At 44.6% G+C, this 22,158-nt stretch overlaps 1 long non-coding RNA gene across 1 annotated transcript in view; it reads left to right on the top strand.

The window, feature by feature from the left end:
* Positions 1-3,334: 3,334 nt before the first annotated feature.
* LOC119964191 overlaps positions 3,335-22,158 on the top strand; it is a 33,233-nt gene continuing 14,409 nt past the window's right edge. Inside the window, exons 1-2 of the long non-coding RNA XR_005460279.1 lie at positions 3,335-3,472; positions 6,160-6,256. This is a non-coding gene — a long non-coding RNA (uncharacterized LOC119964191). The remainder of the gene's footprint in view (positions 3,473-6,159; positions 6,257-22,158) is intronic.

The raw sequence follows: 22,158 nt of genomic DNA, 5'->3' as shown, positions 1-22,158 counted from the left end.
ACTGTGACTCCGGCCTCTGAAAACTGGCCTAATCCAATTAACTAATTAACAAGCTCCAGCTGCAAGTAGCTACAAGTAGAACCTTTGTTTGAAGCTGATTGAAAAGTCACCTTCCTCTAAACCAAATAGCAACTTTTAAGTTAATTAACAAATAAAAGAAAGACTATACTTCAGATAAAAATGAACCCTTAATATCCCTTAGTCACCAAACTCTCACTATAGCACTCAAATGCACCCAAATTCAGCGCTCAGTGCAAAACAATTAGGTTCAAGAAGGCAGCTTACCACCACCTTCTGAAGGTCAACTAGGGATGGACAATAAATGCTGGCCTAGCCAGTGACACTCACGCCTGTAAATTAATGTGTAAAACCTCACCAATGTTACTTTGACAGAACCTTCCACATCTGTGAGTGTCTGCTGCCCAGAACATCAAACACAGCTAACACATGGAAACACCACCATCTGCAAGTTCCCCTCCAAGTCACTCATGATCTTGATATGGAACTATGTCCCGTGTGGACACAATTCTAGAACTTCTTAGCAGCTGTGGTTGTACCTACACCACAGGCACTGCAGGGTTGAAGAAGATGGCTCACCATCATCTTCCCGAGGGCAATTAGGGATTGGCAATAAATATTGGCATTTCCAGCAATGTGCCAGCAATATCCCTGGAACAGTTAAAAACAAACTCTGCTTCTTTATAGAATTTACAGTGCAGAAGGAGGCCATTCGGCCCATTGAGTCTGCACCAGCTCTTGGAAAGAGCACCCTACCCAAGGTCAACACCTCTACCCTATCCCCATAACCAAGTAACCCCACCCAACACTAAGGGCAATTTTGGACACTAAGGGCAATTTAGCATGGCAAATTCACCTAACGTGCACATCTTTGGATTGTGGGAGAAAACCGGAGCACCCGGAGGAAACCCACGCACACACGGGGAGGATGTGCAGACTCCGCACAGACAGTGACCCACGCCGGAATCGATCCTGGGACCCTGGAGCTGTGAAGCAATTATGCTATCCACAATGCTACCGTGCTGTTTTAGTTGTGTCAGCATCACAGCCTAATATCCTTATTCCACCAACATTGACATGCCTAAGAAATTGCTTGGAGCTGCTCCCAGCCTGCTGGCAATAGTTCACTGGAAGAACATTGGAAAATCAGTTTATGTGTTTCTGCCATATTCTCAATGAAATGACTCGGGTAGACAGGATCAATTCCAAAGTTTCTTGACCCATGACTCCGTTAGTGGTAGTGGCCTAAAGTCACAATCAGTGTCATGTCTTGAATTTTGGTTAAGTTGAAACCATTGTTTGGCCAAAGGAGGCTAATGTAAACAATAAACGCAAAGACAAAATGACTTGTAAATTATGATTTTACTGATATCAAAACTTAGAAGAATCTAACGACGTGTTGATCAAGTTTTTTTCATCATTCACAGTGCACATGTTTGACAATCATAGCTTATTCAGAAACCTATACACCCTGATTTGGATCTTCAGGGAACATTAACTGGGATCTTTGATTGCCCTGTCGGTTTTCAGTAATGTTCACTGGGACAAATGAAAACCTGTGTGTTTAGGATCTCCCTTGTAAACTCCTGGCTTGATTCAGAAACCTGTCAACATGTTCTGAGATGGATGGCAAACAGAAGAAATAAGAGAGGCTTCTCTTGTGTGTCAATTTAGCATTTGCCTCTGGGTTTATACAACTCAAATAAAAACAGTAAGAGTGGGAAAATAAGGAAACTAGTCCAAACTGGTCTTGTATATCTTAAAATAGAACACCAGTAAAAACTGGGAAATAAGACTACTGGTCCGAACTGTTTTTTCCTGCTGGGCAGCATGAGAATGAAGTGATTTTTGTATAGCTTTAGCATAAATATAAGGGGCTAGATTTTCCATTTGAGAGACTAGTGTTGACCGGGACAGAATCAATTGTGCACTACGACAGGAACATCGGCACCGGTCCCAGAGCAATTCCAAAACCGTTAATGGGCTAGCACTGGAGGCACGTGGAACGCGGCTAGTTCCAATGAAAAGCGGTGTCTGATTCGCCGGAGTCGGGATTGACACTCAAGAGGCTGACAAGCTGCAGCTGCATTTATTTGCATTCCACTCCCCACACACACACACACACACTCATTCCAGCCAACAAGATGGCACTGGTTGCATTGGAGCACACCCATCCCATTAATGGGTTGTCTGGGGCCAGGGGGTACCGAAGTGGGTGGCCTGGGAAGACACCCATGCAACCCGTGGCGCTAAGTTCACAGTGGGCAGTCAGCGGTATGCGCAGCCGCATGGTTGCCTTGCAGGCTGTGGCAATGGTGTTCCGTGCCCGTTCACCCTGACCCCATGCCCCACCTTCTGGTTGCCCCGCGCTAACCCCCCTCAGCCTTGTCAGAAGCCCCCAGTCAGAGGCACAACTATCAGCACACTATGGGGATGTTGGACACTTTTCACACCCTCTCACTCTCTCCCTCATGCGCCAAGGCACCTATGTCCTGATTTTTGAAACCACAAGTGACCCTCGCCATCGGCACTTTTATCCCGGCAGAGGCGGAGCATCGCGGAGGCCCCAGAGAATACCGGGTCAGGCCCGCTAATGATATGCGGACGGCGTTTACTGTACATGAGGAGTAAAACGCATTGACACCACTGACGAGGCACCGGCATCCTGGCGGGCACCTGGCGCCAGCCACGAATTTGGCCTCACAACCGATTCTCCTCCCAATCATGGACCTTTCCCGACTTCGGCGTTGTCCGACAGAGAATCCAGCCTAAGCTGTGAGGAGAGGCCGACAGAACAAAATCTGTTGTCACAGGAGAAAAGAAGATTAAGGGAGGACATGATGCAGGTCTTTAAAATGCTGAAAGCATGGATACTGCAGATGTAAGCAGGCTATTTAATTTGAATTGTGATCACAGGATTAAATGTGTATGGAAATTGGCAAGCCTTAAGCAAGACTAGAATTGAAAGGATTTTATTTTTATGTATCTCCATTGAGCCATCAAGACTCCAGAGCCAGAATTATTGAAAGACAGAGAGAAAATAGTGAAGATGGAGATGGAACTCACTGAAATCAGCAGAATTAAAAATAAACACCCATCGCTTTCGAAGTGGAATTTATCCCAGTTTTAAGACTCTGTGTGATCTGAGCCAGTTAGTACAGCTCGGTGATTTTATTTAATTATTATTATTATTTTATTAAATAACTATTAAATAATTATTAAATAAAAGCAGAGAATGCTGGCAACATCTGTGATGAGAGGATGGGCTGGATTTTGCAATTAGCTTCTGGGGACCCAACGTCAGGACCAAATGGGAGTCACAATCCAGCACGTGCTGATAGTGGGACCAACTCGATTTTGCTGGTGGTGACTTCCTAATTGGCTGCCCCCGGGATAGCGCTGGTGGGACATCGATCTACTGAATCAGTTCCGAAGGCACATCATCCCCCTGGAGGTAGGTCGATGATTGAAGCATCCGCAGACAGGAAAGTTTAAAAAAATTATGAATCAGAGGGGTCAAGCTGGCAGGGCCCTCCAAATGGACAGAGTGGGCCTTCCCTGCCTGCAGCATCCTCTGTGGGGTACTGAGCCTCCAGCTCTATTAGCCTCCTTGGGCTGTTGTAGGAAGGCTATCTTCATGAAGCAGATGGCCTCCCCACGTGGCTGAGATATTCTGCTGCTGCCAAAATACCAACTGCCTGAGAAAATGGCTCTTAATTGGGCTTTAATTATTTAAATTTAATAGGGCAGCTGATCCGTGTTCAGTACAATCAACAGGACATTTTCTGCCGGTTGGACTGGTGTTGAGAGTTGTCCTAATGCAGTTCACTGCTATTTTTCTGACCTTCCTTCATCCCAACTGTTCATCCAGGGAATGAGAAAATTCTTTCCAATGTTTCAATTCAATGACATGTTGCCACACAACAAGTGACAGGTTGTCTGACTTAGCCAAAATGGTGTCAGAGCTCCAATACCAGAAGTCCCGCACCCAAACCCAGCATCCACTATTTTCGCTGACAGGGTGGGGGAGGGGGTGGGGAACTAAACAGGATGCAGCTTGCACATTTGTGGTTTATGGAGGCTTTGCATATAAAAATGCAGATGCCTTCAAACAGATCCAATTTTTAATAACGGATGTCTAAAACATGACTTGTTGGCTTTACACTTTTCAAAAGAAGTTCTAAATGTACAGGAGTTCTTTGGAGAGGTAGGGTGCCCTTTTGGATAGGTCTAGGGACACCTTTGGGAGAGGTCATTTGCCCTTTGGGAGAGGTCAGGTGCCCTTTGGGATTGTTAAAAATAGACATGAATGTACATAAAATGTATATAAACTCATTGGAGCATTCAAACTCTCAAGGCATTTAAATCGCCTGGCCTTTAAGTTGAAATAAGTCTGTAGTTAAAAAAAAACAGTTCTTAATATTTTGGTCTGTCTGTTGACATAAGCCTGAAGGTTATCATCAAACAATTTGTGCTGCATAACTGATTCCACAACCTATAATTATCACAGTAGAGTGTCTGTATGTTCTGTTTTATTGACTGCTCCAGACTTTGTTGTGAGGCTATGAATATAAATGTTTGTTTTCATATAGAATTAAGTAGTTGAATTAATTTAAATACCGCAAATGAGTTGTATCAATTAGAGTATTTTTAAAATTGCAAAATCATCAATAGACAATTAGAACTTCATATTTTTAAATCTCAGCATGAGTCCTGAGAACTGCCCATGCTGGATGCAAATTGAGTTGGCATGGAGGGTTCACGGATAAAGTGTGCTATGTAGGGGGCCACAGGCTGGCATGAGATGACATTACATTAGCATTGAGCTCTAAAAGGCCACAGAGGGTGGGTAGGGAGTGCAAGTTGGAAGAGGGGATATGAGGGGCTTGTGGGAATTGCTAGTGGCATGAAATGGATGGGTTCACATGGACAGGTCATGGGAAAGGTCTGGGTGCTAAGGGGGTGTGAGGGGCGAGTGTTAAAAGGCTGTTTTTGTTTTTTTATTGTTCTTCCAGCCAGAACAAAGTGCGGTAGACCCAGATCAACCTTTCACACAGCCTGTCCCAGCACCCGGCCACAGCTGTGGCTGCCCTGCACTGTTTCTGGAGCCGGCCCATTAACAGCCGTCTTGCCAGAACGAAAATCAGAGGGCACAGAGTTGGGTTTGCAAAGTTGGGATTTTCCAGCCTTGTGCTCCCGACTTGGGAGTGGAAGTTCAAACCTAAATCTGTTTCTCTCTCCACAGAGGCTGACCAGTCGGGTATATTCACCAGTTTAAGCTGTTATTTCGCCATGAATCCATTGTAATTTGTTTTTCTCTTGGCAAATTTATTTTAGTTTCAATTTGAAATATGTCTGGCATGGATAGCAATTGGATTTTTTTTTCAATTATGCTTAATTCATATATAACCCAAAATACAAAATTGAACACTTTTTAAAAATTGTCAATATTTGGGCCAAGAGAAAAAAACTTTTTCCTTGACACCTCTGTTTGAATCATTAAACCTTCTTCAGCATTGCAGGCATGCCCTGAGCACTGAACTTCTTATATTGAGCAGATCAACTACTCTTCCCACTGGAAGCATCACCGATAGGGCTTTCTGCAGTTCATGGGAACCAGAATCTCCATCCTTCAGTCAATGTCTGGACCAGGCAAAGAGTACCACCTGTTTGGTGTGTCATTGGCTGAAACCAACTCTTAGCTAATCTATATTGTAACATGTCAAATTGGCTACTCAATTTATGAATTGTCCAGCTTCGCTTCCTGATTAAATCAGCCAGAGGTCAGGTTGAGCAGATCATAATCGTGTGTCCGATCTAAATATATCAATTTCCCAGCTGGTGACTTAACTTACCCCAGGATCTGTGAGGTTAAAGCAGGAGGCAAGAACATTTATTCAAAGGAATTAGAAGAAGGATTATCTTTTGTATTATTATTGGGCGGCTAATATAGAAAAGATTTGGCAATGGTAGAAAGAGGAAGGAGCAAGGTACAAGTGGAGGAAGCATCGTGTAAGGGCACCAGCTTGAAGGCTTTAGCTGCTGCCCCAGTCTCATTTATCCCAGGGAAGTTTATGGAAAGTTCGGTGATGGCATCGTCCTTAAAAATCTTGAGCTAATTGAGACAATATTCTGGTTCAGGAAACATGTCAGTGCCAGCCCCCATTTATGGAAACCACCGATTCACCATGACAAGATTGGATGTAACATTTAAACATTGGCAGAAAGAGGGATTGAGGTAAGTAAAAGACTTATTCTCAGAAGGTAGATTTGCGATGTTTGCGAAGGGGAAACGCAAAATGCAGAAGGAGGGGAAGTTTAAATATCTACAATTACAAAATGTGTTTCCTCTTTCTCTTGGCTACGAGATAACAATCTCATTGATAAATTGCTGTTACCAGATGACATGGGAGATGGAAAAATTACTGACATTTATAAATGGTTGATGGACACAAAGTAAACACCAATTGAAGACATAAAACAAAAGTGGGACAAAGAGTTGGATATGGATTTGGAATGGGGATTATGGAATAAAATTATGCACAAGGTCAATACTTCATCTTCATGGGCTAGACTAAGCTTCATACAATTTAAGTTAGTGCATAGGCCCCATATGACACAAGAAAGAATGAGCAAATTATTCACAGAAGTAGAAGCTAAATGTGAGAGTTGTAAAGGATGACCAGCTGACCATGACCACATGTTCTGGTCATGTCCACGATTAGTGGCATTTTGGACCTCGGTGTTCAAAACATTAACAAAAATTATGGAGGTGGAAATATTACCGGGAACTCTTGAGGCATTTTCTGGAGTGTCGGAAATGCCACGACTAATACAAGGGAAAAGAGCCAATATGGGGACCTTTGCCACATTGATTGCCCGGAGATGAGTTTTATTAGAATGGATATCCAAAGATCCACCAAAAATATCAACATGGTTGGGGGATTCTTGTGGAATTCCTTAAACTTGAAAAAATTAAGTTTGCCCTTTGTGGCTGAGATGGGGAATTCGACAGGAGATGGAACACATTCTTGTCTCTATTTACAGATCGATTTGATTCCAGCGGGTAAAGTGAAGGGGGTAGGGAAGATGGGATAAAGGGGGAGGAAAAAAGGAAATGTTTTAATAGAAATAAGAGTAAAAATCTCAAATTAGGAGGAGCGTATTTTATTTATTTTATTATTGATTGATTGTTCATATGCTTTTCTGTATATTCCTTATTTGAAGAAAATATTTTTTTAAAGGATTAAAATAACACATTTTATTAAAGGGATGTAACATGTAACATTTTTGGAAAGGCTAAAAGCTGGGGTGGGGAGGTCCAAAAAAGAAAATAAAAAGGAGAAAAAGAAGGGATCAAAGGAGAAAGAGTGTGGGGTAAGAGAAAATAAAGGAAAGAAAACGGTTAATTAAGGATGACTAAAGTTAAATGTTTTTGACTTTGTGGATAGGTTAAAAAAAAACTCTTGATTACTGAAACTTTCTTGCAGAAATCACTGTTATTTACACAAAAAATGTAACTGGGATGTGCATGCATTATATTCATGATACCACATGCATCTGGTATGTTGCTGCCATGGAATTGTGTGTGCATTATTACATTGTCGACCACAATTTACAGAACCAAAAAATAAAGGCCTAGAGGTGAGAGCTAAACGCATCATTGTCCATTTTTGCTCACACGAGGAATATTAATAATATTAATAATTTAATAAAATCATAATACTTTTTCTTCCTCTTAATCTGTTGTAGTTCTTTGTCCCAATTATCAGACTTAGTGCTTGTGATAGTATTGTGTGCTTTCTGGCTTACCTGTTATGTACCACTGCTGGAGCTATTTTCATTGCTGCAATGCATTCTTCAACTTTATTCAAATAATTATGAACATTTCAACAGTATTTTTTCATAAACTTTATAGTTGCCTACATTCCACTCTCCATAAACCTCAGGTCCACCAAAGCTCTGCTGCCCGTATCTTACCTTACATCAAGTCCTGTTCAATTATCACCTCTGTGCCCATGTATCTACATTGGTATCTGGTCAAACAACATCTCCATTTTAAATTTCTAATCCAAGTTTTCAAATCCCTCCATGGCCTTGTGCCTTCCCATCTCTGTCTTCTCTTCCAGGCCCACAACCCTCCAAGATATCTGCGCTCCATAATTCTGGGCTCTTAATGGCCCCAATTTTAATCACTCCATCTTTGTTGGCCATGCCTTCAGCCACCTGAGCTCCAAGATCTGGAATGCTCTCTCTATACCTCTCTGTCTCTCTACCTCCTTAAAGGCACAGCTCTTTAACCAAAGTTTTGATCATTCTGAGCTAATAATACTTTAGGTGGCTCTGTGCCAAATTTTGTTTTAAAACATTTCTGTGAACGGCCGTGTGATGTTTTATAATGTTAAAGGCACTATATAGATATAATTTGTTGTTATTTTTACTGTAAAGATTATACAAAATACCTAAATAATACAATCTCCAACAAAGGAGATGCAGTTCCCTGCAGAAAAAATTCGATGGAAGCAAACTTCTACTTCACTTTAAGAGTCATTTAAAATTAATTCCCAGGATGTGAGCATCAGTGAAAGGCCGGAATTTATTTCTCATTCCTAGTTGCTCACTTTTTGATGAAAAGTTATTCCGACTAAGTAATGGCAGTAGGTTTATCAGTGGATCAGTTGTTTTCTAAAAACAATAATCCAGCAGTTTCTTAGTTAATTTTACTGATGTCAACTTTTTATTTTGTTACCAGATTTTTTGAAGACTAAATTCAGACGCCCAGATTACAACTATATACTAGAGCCGTTGAATTTAGGTTTCCTGGATTAATAGTCTAATCAAGTGGATTGATAGTCCATTAACAGAACCATTACACCACAATTCTCTGTTGCAAACAGTGTAAATCACTTACACTCTTGATTGCTGATTCCCAGAGGTTCCTTGCACCTAGATTCAAACACAAGTCTACTGTAGCTTCCAAAGTCTTAAGAATTAAAGAACCTTGCAGGCAAAGCCACATTGCAAATCGTGGAGTAGTTTCTAATTGATAGGAGGTTATATTTCGAATGAAAAATTATTTTTGCAAAAGTATCCAACAGGCAGCAAAGTCTTCCAGTTGGAATGCCTTTTCCGTACCTCTTGTGCAAATTGACTAGACCCTCGTGTGGGTGCATAAGAGCATCTGAACAGAAAGAGACAGGCAGGGTTCGGAGGTGAACATGAAACCAAGGACAAAATTCTTTAGTTTCAGCATTCTCATTAGACGAAAATGGGCTGATCACAATATCATGAATGAATATATAATAAATCTGTGCTTGCCAAGCCAGCTAATAAGCCTTGCTTGGGAATTTTCTAAAGGCTGTTCTCCCCTGCAGCAAATGCCCAGTATCATCAATCTCACCAGGAAACATTTGTGTCGGAATGATGAATCTCCAACTCATAAAATAAAGGACAGACTGGTCGGAAATAGAAAATTTTAAAACAACTTTTAATGCATCACCTAACCTGAGTAAAAAAAAAAGAGACATACTATCAAAGCTTTTCGCAATGCACTCAGATGCACCGCTACGCAAGATAAAGCAAAAGTAAGGAGATATCAATTTATACTGCATGAACAGAGAGAATGCTGGTTATTTTGACAAGTGGATTCTGATTGGCAGAAGCATTGCTATGGAGAATACGTGCCTTGAGTAATCAGTGTTGACCTGCCTGGTTTGAATTTGAAACAAAAGCTTGGCAGTTAACTGTTCTCTGCTGCATTCTCCATGGCAATGATTGTCCCCTGCCCTGACTGTTGGTTTAGCTTGCTTGGCTGTCCTGATAGCTGCAAGATGAAAAGCTTCAATAGTGTGCCCCTTTTCTCAGCAATAGTCAAGTTCTGCACTACCAAATGATTACTTGCATCATCTAGTGTTCTTCGGTGAACAGTGGTGGTCATTTAGTTTGTGGTTTGTAATTTTGTTATGGGGAAGTTGCACTTGTGTTGGCATATCTTCATTTCCTTTCTGCTGCACATAGTGAGAGTTGCACAATAGCATTGAAAAAGCCCAATCCTACAGAGCAAGAAGCAAGAGCTGTGAATCCAGACACAGCTGGTTATTGTATCTGCCTGCAATATAAACTTAATAATCGCTTATTGTCACAAGTAGGCTTCAATGAAGTTACTGTGAAAAGCTCCTGTGAAAAACATAAACTTAATGAACAATTCATATTTGTTCTATTTTCCTTGTTTGGCTCATCTGATGCACTCACTTTTCTTATGCAACAACTGGCTGCCACAAAATATTTTTTGTTGTTGTTAATGCTTTCTTCAAGCACACACACACACACACACACACAGACAGAAATGTGTTTTTGATGTTTGTGTAAACATCCACATGAATGTAGGCCAACTCATGAGTGGGGGTAGTCAATGTCTTCCTAATTACATTGTTAAACTTTAATAATCTGAGCGGAAGGCCTGTTGTGATGCACTGTGCTAAAGGTTTTAAAAAACACAATAAATGATAAAACATCCCTTCAGCCCTCATCATTTACCACCCCACATACTCCACATGACTCACCCATGCCACCCACCCACCCTCAAACCCTCCATGCTAATCTATGTCTTTGCTCAACCCAGTGCCCCATCATACAGCTCCATACCAATCCATACTGTCAGCGGGGGAGGGGGAGCCCGCCCATTGACTCTTTAGAGTCCCTCGACCAACTTAGTGCCAACTCATGCCGACCCACATCCCCCATCCTTTGCTCTTATACCTACCGTGAAAACTAACCCTGTACCCACCATGGGCAGAGCTCAGGAGCCATGCTGCTATGAAATAATATGAGGTTCATGAATTGCTGATTGTATTTTTTTTAAACTCTCATTATTAAAAAGACATTTACTATATTTACATTCCTTCAGCTACATAATTCCTTAAAAGAACAACCAGTTTATTCATAAAGCCTTATAAAAAGAAGCATTGGAATTCATAATCCCATTTCAAAAAGTCATTCAAACTGTGAAGCAGCAGGCACCCTACTGGATGTCTGTGAAATCAATGATACAGCACTGATCCAGCAATGTTAACGGTTAGGCTTATGTCAACAGACAGAATAAAATTGCAAATGTTTACTTTTAAAAAATACACTCGAGATATTTTTTTTCAAACATTTATATGGCAGGAGTTTTAAATGCCTAGAAAGCTTGACTTTTTCCTTTGACAGATCATTTTGACCAGAGTTGTTGGCGCCCCGCCGGCTGGCGTGCACGGCCTTTGGCGCCACGCCAGCCGGAGCCATCGCCGGCCGGCGTAAGTCCGCGCATGCGCTGGAGCGTCAGCGGCTGCCGACGTCATCCCCGCACATGCGCAGGGGAGGTGGTCACATCCGCCTCCGCCATGGTGAAGACCCGGTGGGGGGTCGGAGAATCCTGCCCCTGGTTCTCCGTCCTCTCTTTGTCTGTCTCATGGCCATCAGTGTCCTGATCGTGCGTCCTCTATTCATCACTGTCGTTTGTGTCGGTCCTCTGTGTGTCCGTTTCTTTGCCCCGGCTTTGGAAGAAGGCCCTCCTGTCCGTCTTCCTTCCCCTCCCTGGCGTGCAGCCCTGTGGGTGGATGGATGTGGACCTGGACGGCGGTGGCTTGTCTGAGATATGCCGGGACGATCGTCGGCTGGCCCTGGAATACACAATAAAGCATGTATCGTTAGACCATCGGAGTCGGATGTGAGGGGGTGGAGGGGGCAGTGTGAGGGGGTGGAGTGTGAGGGGGGTTAGAGTTTGGAGGGGGCAGTGTGAGGGGGTGGAGTGTGAGGGGGGTTGGGGGGGTGGAGTGTGAGGGGGGTGGAGGGGGCAGTGTGACGGGGTGGAGTGTGAGGGGGTGCAGTGTGGAGGGGGAAGTGTGAGGGGGTGGAATGTGAGGGGGTGGAGTTTGGAGGGGCAGTGTGAGGGGGTGGAGTGTGAGGGGGTGCAGTGTGGAGGGGGCAGTGTGAGGGGGTGGAATGTGAGGGGGTGGAGTGTGGAGGGGTCAGTGTGAGGGGGTGGAGTGTGAGGGGGTGGAGTGTGAGTGGGTAGAGGGGGCAGTGTGAGGGAGTGGAGTGTGAGGGGGTGGAGTGTGAGGGAGTGGAGTGTGAGTGGGTAGAGGGGGCAGTGTGAGGGTGGAGTGTGAGGGGTGGAGTGTGAGGGAGTGGAGTGTGAGGGGGTAGAGGGGGCAGTGTGAGGGGGTGGAGTGTGAGGGGGTGCAGTGTGGAGGGGGCAGTGTGGAGGGGGCAGTGTGTGTGGGTGTAGTGTGGAGGGAGGAGGGGGGAGGTGAGGGGCTGAGGGAGTGTAGCCAGGCAGGGGAGTCTCATTTGGTGCTGCGCCTCCGATCTGGCATGGCCCTACCTCCTGGGTGGCGGCTCCCCCAGCGAGGTCCAGAGTCCTCTGCTCATGGACGGTGAGGGGGTGCAGAACAGGTGACCCCCTCCGTTTCTTGCACGCTCACGATGGTTGTGGGCTGTCTTGTCCTGCGGGGGGTGGAAAGCATCAGAGTTAGGCAGTTAGCAGAAAGACGCGCAGATGTTGGCAACATTATCACTGGGGAGGGACACTGGGCACCACGCCATGGCGGCTCTCAAGGGGGGTGTGGTGCCCATGTGGGTCGGGTTGAATGTGGTGCCCCCCCAGCGTGGGCGGGAGAGGGGGGGGCGAGACACGTGGTGGGGAGGGGAGCGCAGGGTGGAGTGTGGCCCGGGGGATCTCTCGGGGTACTTACCCTGGCAGCCCTCGTGAGGTCGTGGAGCTTCTTGCGGCACTGCTCTCCAGAATGTGGGGTGTGCCCCACAGCACTAATGGCGATGTCCACATCATGCCAGTTGCGTCTGACTGTGCTGGCAAGGTGCCGGTGGCCATGTCTTGGGCACAGGATCGCCCTTCGCTTTTCCACTGCGTCCAGCAGTGTCTCCAGGTCATTGTATCCGGGCGTCGCACAATGACGGCGCCGCTCTGGCGCCACGCCCACCGCGTTTCACACTGCCCTGCTGCTGGCCCCTCTTCGGGGTCTCAATCGATGCTGCCGGCGGCCCGTTTGCGCCATCGTGAAACGCGACGGTGTTCACGACGGCGCGGACACTCTGACTCGCCATCAGAGAATCCCGCCCAATTATGTTTGTGCAATTTTACCGAAATTCATGCTGAGGCTCAGATATTATCTCCCAGGTCTGATGCACAGATACAGGAGAATTCTCCGCTCTGCAAACCTAACCTTTAACAATGGCCACTGGCAGGTCAGTGTTTCAGTCTGATGGGGTGCAAGCTCAATTGGAAGCTGGAACACCATTCCTGGAATGAATGCGCTGGCCTTGGAAAGGGTCCAGAGGAAGTTCACAAGAATGATCCCTGGAATTAAGAGCTTGTCGTATGAGGAACGATTGAGGACTCTAGGTCTGTACTCGCTGGAGTTTAGAAGGATGAGAGGGCATCTTATTGAAACTTACAAGATACTGCGAGGCCTGTCTTTAAAACCGAGATAGATAGGTTCTAGATTAATAAGGGGATCAGGGGTTATGGGGAGAAGGCGGGAGAATGAAGCTGTGAAAAATATCAGCCATGATTGAATGGCGGAGCAGATTCAATGGGACAAGTGGCCTAATTCTGCTCCTATGTCTTATGGTCTTATGGAATGTAGAGGCAGCCAGCTGTGAAGGCTGGTTGTACGAAAATGCTCCAGCACTGTATTGAAATAGATTTTCAAAAGGAAGAAAACAAAAAACATCCCTCCAACCCTCACCTCCACAGTCTCCCAGAAGAGCATAAGACCATACTCTTCCTACACCTAAAATATGCAAGCCTATGATACTGCATGTCCTCCCATCCTCTATATCATCTCATGCTACTCTCCCCACTCCGCGATGTCCCTCCTCCCCCCCATGCCAACCAAATTCTTCAACCCAGCCCCACGACAACATCTACCGATAGACCAAACCATGCCTCTCTACTCAACCCCATGGGCCTTCATACCCTTGGCCCCCACATCCATCTTGCCTTTAAAGACCCTATGCCATCTTGCTGCCAACTCATGCCACCCACCTTTGTCGTTACCACCTCTGTTCCAATGCACCTAATTTGTTTGACAGTTCCTTGACAGTGTCAATAACATTGGCAGTTCCTCTTGGCAGATGGAAGTTCTAATGAGTGTGTATGTGTCAAAAGTACATAATCATGTTCAAATTTAACAATTCCAAAGGGTGCCTTACCTCTGTTAAAGGTTGATTTAGGACCAGATCCAAGGGGATATCCTTACTATCCAAATGAATCCATCAACTTCAGACCTGGTCTAATCTACACAGTCTTGGTTTCACACTCCTGGCCTTCAAAAATCCCACTTTACTGGAAACAGCTGGTGATTTAAAAGGCCAGCTGCCACCATAGACTGTGCATACATGAACGCTGGCCCAATTCCATTCCTGCCCCAGCAAAGATGAAACATGCCGTGTCCGGGGGCAGGAATGAGATTTTTTGGCCATTTATGGGATTTTCACCATGATGGAGAGCCTCTCTATCATAGTGAAACTCTGGCCCTTGTTCTAAAAATCCCAATCGGCACATAAACCTTCCCAGAGGGCACCTGACTTCCACTAAAGGGCTCTTGACCATCACCAAAGGTGTTCTGGAATCATATCCAAAGGCATGTCCAAAAGAGTCCTCAAAGGTCAGACCTGCTCCCATTAGTTCCACCCCACACATGTGGGCCGGGATTCTCTGAAGTCCCGGCCAAGTGTTGGTTCTGGCGTCAAAACCGGCACGAGCAACTCCGGTGTCAACAGGCTCCAGGACCAGGCATTCACCCCTTCCTAGGGGGCTAGTACAGCGCCGGAGTGGTGTCCGTTGCTCCGGCGCTTGAAAGCCGGCGCGCTGCATCTGGCGCGGGTCCGTGCATGCGCGTGGGTTGCCGTCTCTGCGCCGGCCCCCAGGCAATATGGGGCCTACAGGGCCCTACAGGGGCCTGCCGTGGAGGAACATAGGCCCCCACTGGAATTAGCCCGCCCGCCGATCAGTAGGCCCGATCGTGGACCTGGCCACCGTGGAGGCCCTTCCCGGAGTCGGATCCCCCGCCCCCCCCACCCCTCCAGGATAGACCCCGCAGCCAGAACTCCGAGGTCCCACTGGGTCGGACCATACATAACCCACGCCGGCAGGACTCGGCCGAGCTCAGCGGGCACTTGGCCGGTCGAGGCTTGGAGAATCGCCGGGGGTGGCGCTTTCAACAGCCCCCAATCGGCGCTGCGGCGACCCCGCGTCGACCGGAGAATCAGCAGCTCGCTGTCGGAGCGGCGTGGCGCGATAATCCCGGCCGTGATGTATCACCTCAGGGTCACCAAAATTAGACAGAAGTTGCAGCTGCTGATTTATTTGGGTAGCTGCCTCCGTGAAATGGGCATTCATGAAATATGAGCCGCTCCCATACCTGCCCCTGCAAAAATGAATAGAGCCATGTTCCAGGGGCAGGACTACTGACTCTCCACTTATTCCGCCATTTTCACAATGGCAAGGAGGCTCTCCATCGTTACAAACATCCAAGCCTTGGAATTTTAACGCATAGGATCAAACTATTCATCCCAACAAGTCTATTTTGGTGTTTATGCTCCAGGCGAGCCTCTTCCCCATTTTAATTCATCTCACCCGATCAATCTATTTTGGGTTTGGGTTATACTGATAGCATAATGGAATGAATAGTCAGGAGAAATGCAAAATAAGCTGCTAATTCACACCACCCATCTTATCAAGAGAGAGGTAATATTTGAATGCCCCTTTACAATAAATCAAAAGCACTTGCTTCATTTTGCTGCAAAATATTCTAATCTATAGAAATTGAATGAAATTGGATCATTATTTGGCGCGCTGTCATTTCACCTTTGGAGCCCGAGTTTAAATACATCGCAGAGTAACACAGCGAGAATGCACTCACTACTGTTGCAAGGGTCTGGATAATCTCAACTCATTACTCAATGGGTGTCACCATCTAATAGCCCACATGCAGCACAGAATGAGACAAGATTGACATTTAGTGAGGCTACAAGATTTGAAAAATTGAGACCGAGCACTTGAATGATCAAATCAAAATACATTGTTTTCCCCCCATGGTAATCTGGGCTTGTGATCAGTCAGGCTGACTGAGTGAATGCCTGCTATCTCTCTCAGCTCTAGGTGAAGGAAATTTGGGCAGTTCAAGACATTGTGTAAGATTTCTCATAACTCATAGTAACCTGATATATATTTTTTTATTCGTTCATGGGGCGTGTGTGTCGCTGGCTATGCCAGCATTTATTACCCATCTCTATTTGCCCTTAAGTGGGACTGGAGTCACATATAGGCCAGACGCTGCAAGGATGGCAGATTTCCCTCCCTCAAGGACATTTATTAAATCGACCATGCGGTTTTAGCGGCACTTTGCGATCACTAAAACTCAGTAGAAATTTGAGTTAAAACTTCTCAGGTGCAAATAAGAATCTGCTTTATTTGTCTTTATTGATTACAATTGAGAGTCATTTAAAGTATCATTCTCTAATAAGTCCAGCTGATATAGGACTCACAGAGAGGCAATCTGCAGACAATTCAACTTTCAATCACAGAAATTATTTTCTTGTTTAGGCAAACAGCTCGCAATAACTTCAAAAGTCAAAGTCAGAAAGTGAACTATGAAAAACAGAGAGACAGCGCATAGTTAAGTCAAAGTATAGATTGATTCATGAAGGAGAGAGAGAGAGAGAGAGAGAAAAAGAGAGATGGCCGAAAATCCACAACGGTTATACCAAATCATATCAGACTTTAGCCATACATCTACACCCCAATGTAATTCTAATTGGTTTGGATTAACATCAAATGAGTTGATTTGAGGGTTAGTTGTCATTCATTAATAGGCAACATTAACTTAAAATGTATTCTTGTATGAGCTATGGAATGCAATTCGGCTTCCTTATCGCATAAACTTGCTTGTTAGGACAATGGTCTCTATGCTGTTGCCATGGAGCTTGCTTGGGTTACTTTATCTTGGAATTGTATTTGTTAGCTGCATAGGAATTCTGCTGTTCTGTGTTCTGTTTGCAGCTATGTTTTGAAATGCTGAATGTGTGTTTTGAAATGACCTGAGGTTATGAGTGAGTTTTAAAATGGTATTTAATAGACTAGGGGCTTAAAAGCTAAATATCTATCCTTTACCTACAGAAAATAGCTGGCTTCTACAATATTCGTGAACCAGATGGGTTTATAAGACAATTGACAATGGTTTCATGGTCATAGTTTGATTTTTAAGTCTAGATTTTTATTGAATTCAAATTTCACCATCTACAGTGGTGGGATTTGAACCTGGGACCCCAGAGTACTCTTGTTCTCTGGATTACTAGTCCAGTGAAAATACCACTACACCACCACCTCCCCTGTACCATTATTGTACCATTACTTCAATTCCTCTGATGGGCCACCAGGAACAGAGGTTTTTCTCAGTGTTACAGAAGGTAAGAATTGGACTTCTGCCGCCCTTGCCTTTCCACCTGATCCTCTATAATGATAGAATCCCTCTATAATGATAGAACAGTGCAGAAGGAGGTCATTCGGTCGACTGAGTCTGCACCAACCCTCCGAAAGAGCACTCTACTTAGGTCCACACTTACCTCCGTAACTCCACCTAACTTAAGGATAATTTAACATGGCGAATCCACCTAACCTGTGCACCTTTGGACTGTGGGGGGAAACCGGAACACCCGGGGGAAACCCATGCCGATATGGGGAGAAGGTGCAAAGTCCACACAGACAGTCATCCAAGGCAGGATTGAACCTGGGTCTCTGGTACTGTGAGGCAGCAGTGCTAACCACTGTGCCATCCATTTACATGGACCACACTATTTTCCACAAGTCAACAGCCGCTTCCAGTCCTGATGGGAAATGGACCAACAGCATGTCACGAAACCCAGCATTTAATTCACCAGAAACTCAGACGTCCACCACTCAGAAAGTAACTGACTTCTACAGCTTTCACATCAGACACACAGCAGAAAATTGGCCCCATTTCAGTTCATGTAAATAGGCCGCTGTGTATAAATACAGTAAGATGAATTGAATTGTGTAGCGCTACCCATTTCTGATGCATGAAGGACTTTCCATATTACTTCAGAGTAAAGCAGGAAGAGATGAGACATAGGCAGCTGTGCCCAATGGTCCAGAGTGTGATGGAATCTTTTGCTGCCTCAACAAGAATAGAAAATCATGCAAAACGTGATACGAAGCAAGACTAGAGCAACTTTGAGGGTAAACAAGACATTCAGCATGACTGTTTTAATGTTAAGACAAATAACCAGTCAACTGGTGAAGAGAAAAAAGGCACGGTTTTGCAAATTACAAATTGAGTTTATATTGCACATATTGATGTCATTCAGTGAAATAACTCAGTTTATGGCTCTATATCAGGTATTCTGCATGGGTAGAGCTTAGGCCTTATCATTTTAATTGAGTAACCTGCCCAGAAGTGCCTATTAAAATCTGAAATAGTGAAATCTAAATAGCTAACCCAGGCCATTTTAACACTTCATTTACCCATCTTTTTATGGGTAGATAGAAAATCCCTTCCTCTGAATAAAAAATGTAAATCTAAGAATACTTGCAAAAAGCTTGGATGGTGGTCTCTCATCTTACTTACCCCAATCCCATTATTACCTCCATGCCCGATTTTTCTCATGGAAGGAGCAGGAGTTTCAGTTCATTGGGATCAAGATTGGAAGCAGGTACAATCTCACGTAACTGGCTATCGAGCCTGTTCGGTGCCACAATCCCCTGAGTGATTTTAAAAGATTATAAGATCTTTTTTCCCCGCACATCAAGATGTTCCAGTCGGCACACAAGCTTTGCACATCGTACTGAAACAAGGCCAGTGCACCAGCGGGATGGGGAACATTGCAGTTGATCCTGTGAGGAACCCTCCTGTCCACAATAGTCATGGTTGCTGGGCCACAGAAGCAGTCACTGGTCACCAAGTAGAGGGATTGCCGCTCCACCTTAGAGCCAGGAATCTGAGGCCACATAAAATTTTTGGAAACCTGACCGTTTCTTCAGAGGCCACCTTCATGTCAAGTCGCCCTTTCTCTCTCCATCATGAATCGGTAGCTCTCAGACTTTGAGTGTAATGTTCTTGTCAGATGGTCTGATTTATATTCCAAGAACATTTGTAGCCAAAGCTCTAAACAATTTATTAACATTAACTGTGGGTCAAGAATATACAGACAGCAGATGAATAATAGTATGATCATGCACAAGCAACCTCTCCCCCAGTTCCCTAGTCAGTCTGAGATCATCTGACTCTAACATCCACTTATATACTAATGAGACTCCTAGTGGACAGTCAGTACATTACAACACAGCCATGATATCAGTACATTGGGGATTTCTGTTTCGGTACTGGAGGGCCTCCTATTAGCCAACCAACCTCACGCACCCGCATGCCATTCTTGATTAAATTGAGAGCCTGCATCATTGCTTTTAGTTGGCTGACACATCACAAATTGAGGTTTGTGTTTGTGTCAGGAACAGGCCGCGTGGAGTCAGGACCTGGAACTGATTTTGACAGCAGGTCCCGAATCCCAGAATGAAAATTCTCCCAAGGAGTCAATGGTTTAGGGAGCATCTTCCTGTTCACATGCATGTGCCCTGTTTTGTGCTGCCATCTCCTACAGATTTATATAAAAGAGACATTTTGGTAAGATCCATGTGTCCAAGTCACTTGCTATTTAATATGAGTGTCTAAAGAGCAGCAAAAAGAAACTGGTACTGGCATTTGTTTGGTGTTTGTTATTTATTATTGGATGACATGTTTAGCACTATGATACGATTACCTTACACTGTGGCATTAAATAACTTTAGCACGGTGATACGATTATAAAGATTAAAGTAGTTAAAGTGCACTGTATTATGCCATGTGTTGATGCTACTTCAGAGGACAGCCTAATAAAGTTAATAACTTGCCTGCGCACTTGTATTAAAATCCTTACACAGATGGAACATTTCTTGCTCATCTGCCCCCAGGCCAACACAAAGGTGAGCTTGCTTTGAGATATTCTCTATCACCTCCATCCATGATGTTTATTATGGAATTTTTACTGCAAAGAAGGCCGCACCTTGTTGAAGACCCTTCTCCCTCATCATTTTGGGGTCATTCTGCTCCCGACCACACTTGACAGCTGACAGACACACATTTCTGAAGGCAGCTTGCAGTTTCTGCACTCAAAGTACATCAGATGTTAAGCAGTGGGAGTGCCATTCAAATATTTAAATTAGCACATTTCAAATACAAACTTAGCCAATTGTTATCATCTTGTATACACAATGATTGTAGTGTTGCCACACAGTGATGCCTCTTAAGCTGCATTTGGGTGTGCTGTCATGTAAATTTGTCTCTGCCAATATCAGCTCATTATGACTATGCACAACTCTCCATCCAGTAAACTCCAGTGCAGAGTAGATGGGACAAATGGCTACCCCTGTGCTGCCTGATTCTATGAATCTATGAATTAATCCCACTCCTCAGCTCTTTGGCACGGTGGCACAGTGGTTAGCACTGCTGCCTCACAGTGCCAATGACCCGGGTTCAATACTGGCCTTACATAGACACATAGATGATAGGAGCAGGAGGAGGCCTTTTGGCCCTTCGAGCCTGCTCCGCCATTCATCACGATCATGGCTAATCATCCAACTTAATAGCCTAATCCTGCTTTCTCCCCATAGCTTTTGATCCCATTCTGCCAAATATATCCAGCCGCCTCTTGATATATTCAAAGTTTTAGCATCAACTACTTCCTGTGGCAATGAATTTCACAGGCTCACCACTCTTTGTGTGAAGAAATATCTCCTTATCTCTGTCTGAAATGGTTTACCCTGAATCCTCAGGCTGTGACCCCTGGTTCTGGACACACCCATCATTGGTAACATCTTCCCTGCATCTACACTGTCTAGCCCTGTTAGAATTTTATAAGTCTCTATGAGATCCCCCCCTCATTCTTCTGAACTCCAGTGAGAACAATCCCAACCTAGTCAATCTCTCCTCATATGACAGTCCCGCCATCCCTGGAATCAGTCTGGTACACCTTCACTGCACTCCCTTGAGAGCAAGAACATCCTTCCTCAGAGAAGGAGACCAAAACTGCAGACAATACTCCAGGTGCGGCCTGACCAAGGTCCTGTATAATTGCAGCAACACATTCCTGCTTCTATGATCGAAACCTCTCGCAATGAAGGCCAACATACAATTAACCTTCTTTACCACCTGCTGCACCTGCATACTTACCTTTAGTGCACAAGGACACCCAGGTCCCACTGCACACTCCCCTCTCCCAATTTACAACCACTCAGGTAGTAATCTACCTTCCTGTTTTTGCTTCCAAAGTGAATAACCTCACACTTCTCCAAAGTATATTGCATCTTCCCTTGATTTGCCCACTCACTTTACCTGTCCAGATCTTGCTGTAGGATCCCTGCATCCTCATCACAATTCACCCTCCCACCCAACTTGGTATTACCTGCAAACTTTGAGATGTTACATTTTGTTCCCTCATCCAAATCATTAATATATATTGTGAATAGCTAGGGTCCCAGCAACGATTGCTGTGGTACCTCACTAGTTACTGCCTGCCAATTTGAAAAGGACCCATTAATCCCTAGCCTTTGTTTCCTCTCTGCCAACCAGTTTTCTATCCACCTCAATACATTTCCCCCAATCCCATGCGCTTTAATTTTGCCCAATAATCTCTTATGCGGGACTTTGTCAAACGCCTTCTGAAAGTCGAAACATACCACATGAACTGGCTCCCCCTTGTCAACTGTACTGGTTACCTCTTCAAAGAATTCCAACAGATTTGTCAAGCATGATTTTCCCTTCAAAATCCATGCTGACTCTGACTGATCCTGCCACTGCTTTCTAAATGTCCCGCTATAAAGTTCTTGATAAAAGTTCTTTTGACAAAGAGTCATCGGACTCGAAACATTAGCTCTTTTCTCTCCCTACAGATGCTGCCAGACTTGCTGAGATTTTCCAGCACTTTCCCTTTCGATAAAGTTCTTGATAATGGATTCAACCATTTTCCCTACTACCGATGTTCGGAACCTGGTCTATAATTTCCTGCTTTCTCTCGAGCTCCCTC

The sequence above is a fragment of the Scyliorhinus canicula genome, chromosome 4 (assembly GCF_902713615.1).
Source record: "Scyliorhinus canicula chromosome 4, sScyCan1.1, whole genome shotgun sequence".
NCBI classification, from domain to species: domain Eukaryota; kingdom Metazoa; phylum Chordata; class Chondrichthyes; order Carcharhiniformes; family Scyliorhinidae; genus Scyliorhinus; species Scyliorhinus canicula.
Note: the sequence above shows the minus strand (reverse complement) of the source record. Positions and strands in the feature narration are given on the sequence as shown.